This window comes from Corylus avellana, chromosome ca4 (assembly GCF_901000735.1).
Source record: "Corylus avellana chromosome ca4, CavTom2PMs-1.0".
Taxonomy (NCBI): domain Eukaryota; kingdom Viridiplantae; phylum Streptophyta; class Magnoliopsida; order Fagales; family Betulaceae; genus Corylus; species Corylus avellana.
The window spans coordinates 6959427-6964370 of NC_081544.1; the positions used below are offsets into that span (position 1 = coordinate 6959427).

At 37.8% G+C, this 4944-nt stretch overlaps 1 pseudogene; it reads left to right on the top strand.

The window, feature by feature from the left end:
• Positions 1 to 671: 671 nt before the first annotated feature.
• Positions 672 to 2771, top strand: LOC132177966 (L-type lectin-domain containing receptor kinase IX.1-like; annotated as a pseudogene).
• Positions 2772 to 4944: the final 2173 nt, after the last annotated feature.

Below are 4944 nucleotides of genomic sequence, written 5' to 3' on the forward strand. Positions count from 1 at the left end.
AATTAATGCCTAAAACGACGTCGTTTTAGGCTGGGTAGGTTTTGTAATTTTAGGACACAAAACGACGTAGTTTTGGGGGAGGGTAAAATGGGTATAAAACATCCAAAACGACGTCGTTTTAGGCATTTCCCATTTCCAAAGCCCCTAATCCTCTTTTATCTCTTGATGGTCACCGTTCTCTTCTCCCCACTACGCCAAATGCAATTTACAAGTTCTTTATCCTTCAACTTCACCAGTTTCACTTCAGATGACAAAAATATAACATATGAGGGATCTGCTACCACTAAAGACCAAGTCATCCAACTCACCGGCAACGACGTCAGTGTAACAAAGCGTATAGGACGAGCCACATATTCCAGTCCCATGCACTTGCGGGACCTCACAAATTTCACTACCCATTTCTCCTTTGTCATCGATTGTCAACATACAACTTATGCAGACGGGTTTGCATTCTTCCTAGCACCTAATACGTCAACAATTCCTTTTCGGGCTGACAAATCAGGTACCTGTCATGACCTGTTTACGACTCATTTATCCTACGTAGGTTTTGTAATTTTAGGACATAAAACGACGTAGTTTTGGGGGAGGGTAAAATGGGTATAAAACATCCAAAACGACGTCGTTTTAGGCATTTCCCATTTCCAAAGCCCCTAATCCTCTTTTATCTCTTGATGGTCACCGTTCTCTTCTCCCCACTACGCCAAATGCAATTTACAAGTTCTTTATCTTTCAACTTCACCAGTTTCACTTCAGATGACAAAAATATAACATATGAGGGATCTGCTACCACTAAGGACCAAGTCATCCAACTCACCGGCAACGACGTCAGTGTAACAAAGCGTATAGGACGAGCCACATATTCCAGTCCCATGCACTTGCGGGACCTCACAAATTTCACTACCCATTTCTCCTTTGTCATCGATTGTCAACATACAACTTATGCAGACGGGTTTGCATTCTTCCTAGCACCTAATACGTCAACAATTCCTTTTCGGGCTGACAAATCAGGTACCTGTCATGACCTGTTTACGACTCATTTATCCTACGCATGTTTTTTTATAATAAGGTTCATCTATGCGTCATAAAGAATAGTTATATGTATAGGATAAATAGATACCTGTTTATTTGCTATGTACCTATTTTGCCGACCTTAATTTTCCTCCTTACTTCACTGCAGGTGCCACTTTCGGTCTCACTAGCCTTGACAACGCATTAAACAAGGAGTACAACAATTTTGTTGCGGTGGAGTTTGACATATTTCCAAAGAACTCATTGGATCCGCCTGGCGTACATGTAGGTATTGATGTAAATTCCATGATATCCTCTGCTAATGTCTCATGGGAGGGGAGTAACATTTCTATTATGGAAGGGAGAATTAATGAAGCTTGGATTAGTTATCATTCTAGTTCTCGTAATTTGAGTGTTCTTTTCACTGGTCTCATAAACAATGCTACTATATGGCAAAACCTTTCTTATAATGTTAATTTGAGTGATTACCTGCCTGAATGGGTAACTTTTGGATTCTCAGCCGCATCAGGAGACGTTGGCTATTCTTCAATATTCTTTACCATTCACACATGGGATTTTAGTTCAGGTTTCAAAGCCCATAAGCCAAGGCAAAGCAACAGGTTAGGATTAGCTGTGGGGTTGGGTGTTGGTGGATGTTTTTTGCTTGGTGGGTTTGCTTTAATTCTATTTGGCTTTTGGAAGTGGAATAGGGGGCACTCAGAAGAGGAACTTGCGTTTGATAGGTGCATGGATGAAGAATTTCTAAGGGAACTGGACCAAAGAGGTTCTCATTTAAAGAATTGGTTCAGGCTACCAATAAGTTCAATGATCAAGAGAAGCTAGGTCAGGGAGGATTTGGAGGGGTTTATAAAGGATTTTTAAGGGACTCAAACTCCTTTGTTGCTATTAAGAGGGTGTCAAAAGGGTCTAAATAGGGAATAAAGGAGTATGCATCAGAAGTAAAAATTATTACTCGATTGAGACATAAAAATTTGGTTCAACTTATTGGTTGGTGCCATGATAGAAGAGAACTCTTACTCGTCTATGAGTTCATGCCTAGTGGAAGCTTAGATTCACATCTTTTTAAAGAAGAAAGCCTATTGATATGGGCAAGGAGGTACAACATTGCTCAAGGATTGGCGTCAACAATGCTTTACTTGCACGAAGAATGGGAGCAATGCGTGGTGCATAGGGATATAAAATCGAGCAACATTATGCTTGATTCAAACTTTAATATCAAACTTGGGGATTTTGGGCTAGCTAGGTTTGTTGACCACTTGAAAGGGTCACAAACCACTATTTTGGCCGGCACCAGGGGCTATATGGCTCCCGAATGTGTTACGACCGGTAATGCTAGCAAGGAGTCAGATATATATAGTTTCGGAATTGTCGCTTTGGAAATTGCTTGTGGAAGAAAACCAATCAAGCCCAATGCCCCTGAAGACCAAGTAATCATGGTGGAGTGGGTTTGGGAGCTCTATGGAATTGGAAAGACACTTGAAGCAGCAGACCCAAAGTTGTGTGGAGATTTTGATGAGGAACAAATAGAGCGGTTGATGATTGTTGGGCTATGGTGCTCTCACCTTAATCGAAACTTTAGGCCTTCAATAAGGGAAGCAATTCATGTTCTCAATTTTGAGGCTCCATTGCCGATTCTCCCATCAAATATGCTAGGAACAGCAGATCTTGCTCCAGTAGTGAATAGACAAACTTCAATGTCACTCGCTATGTCTAATATTGCTTCTGATTATGGGGGAAGATAGAATCCATGTTCAAGCAAATAGTTACACAAATCAATTCCTCACTATCTGCCTCGTATGTTGCAGCTCCTCCATCTGCATCACTTTTTCATATGTGCTAAATTTGTCAAAGGTACAGCTAATTTGGAATTCTTATGGTTTGATTAGGTGTTCAATTTTTACCCTGCATTATCACTTCTTTGTGTTTCATTTTACATTTTAGTTCAATCAATGCTCAAATTCTTTTAGAGTGTAAATGATATACATGTGTATGTGCTTTCTACCCAAAATATTAATTTCGTACGATACATGTTAACTGCCCCAAATTGTGAACTTGTAATGGATTAATTGAACATCATAATCATAATAACATCATATATAGACAAAAAAAAAAAAAAGTGCAAGCATTCAAGATAATAATTTAGAATTGTTACAAGTGGCAGTCTAAAATACTAACAAGTGCCCATTTAAATGTTGAGAAATGGTGTTTTAAATGCCCTAAGATTCTAAAACTTAATTAATAATCTTTTTATTTTTTGTGAGTGTACATATCACCTAATCATTTTGAACTAACAGCCTCTCATTGGCGACAAACAACAAGGTCAAAGTCTTCGCAGTTTAAGGTAATTATTTTTTTCTTTTTGTTTCGGTCCATATTAATGTTGTGGCCTTTTCGGTGCTGGTTTGCAGACGTATGTTGACTGGCTTTTCTCGTAGAAAACTTCATGTTACAATGTGCAATTTCTCCAATCATGCATGTCTTGTTAAATATTCAAAATCAAACAATGTTTCCCATTTCCAAACCCTCTAATCCTCTTTTATCTCTTAATATATGGTCACCGATTTCTTCTCACCACTACGCCCATTTTACTAGTGCTTTATTGGTCCTTCAACTTCACCAGTTTGGCTGAAGATCAAGTCATCCAACTCACGGGCAAGAGGACAATTCAACGTTTGTAATAGGTTGAAATTCAGTCTAATGCGATGTAATTACGTTCAAGTGTTCAACTGTCCACCTAACCATCTTAACGCGCCGCTTACCAATATTAGCCCCTGTTTTCAAATCTTACAATTCAACAATGAGCCCATCAAATTACTAGCCGTTTGCAATATAGCTTTCAATGTTTAAAAGGTACTAAAGTAGCCTTCAAAACTACCAAAATGTATCAAAAATGCCACTTATTTTTTTTATATTTATATAATATCCCTATTCTTTTAACAAATAAAATAATAAATAATTGTAAAAAAAAAAAAAAAACAAATAATTTTTTAAAAGTACAAAAAAACCAATGGGCGGATAAATAAAAAAAAAAAAGTTTTTTAAAATAAATAAATATATAATTAGTCACTGTAATTAGCCTAAATTACAAATTGCTTCATGTCGTATTAAAGTAAAATAAAAAATACGGTTCTTGAGATATTCCAAAAAAAAAAACAACTTAGTCACTGGAGTCAAATTTTGTTAAAAATTTATTTTTACTTTTTTACTTTAATTTTCAAAAAATTCTGTTAAAAAATTGTTAAACAATTTAGTCCCTCGACTCTATTGGTCTCCCAATTCAAAGCTGCTTTATATAATCTTATTAGTCTGCAATTTCTTCTCAGACCCAATCTCCATTCCAAAGCTCCAATCAGGGCTTGTTACATCTTCAAAAAACAAAACATTTCCCATTTCCAAAGCCCCTAATCCACTTTTATCTCTTCATGCTCACCGATTTCTTCTCACCTCTACGCCCATTTACAAGTGCTTTATCCTTCAACTTCACCACTTTCACTTCAGGTGACACCCGCATAACTAATGAGAGAGCTTTCGTTGAAGACCAAGTCATCTTACTCACCGGCAACCATGTCAGGTCAGCGCTTGTAGGTTGAGCCACGTATTTCAGTCCCATGAAGATGTGGGACAAGGCATCCGGTAATCTCACAGATTTCACTACCCACTTTTCCTTTGTCATTGACTCGCAAAATAAAACGAATTATGGAGATGGGATTGCCTTCTTTCTTGCTCCTAATGGATCAACAATTCCTAATCTTATCACCAAAGGTGGCGCTATGGGTCTTGCTAGGGATGACCAGTCATTAAATTCGACGGACATTCCTTTTGTCGCGGTGGAGTTTGACATCTATTCAAATGCATGGGATCCACATGGCGAACATGTAGGTATTGATGTAAACTCTATGCTATCTGTTGCTAATG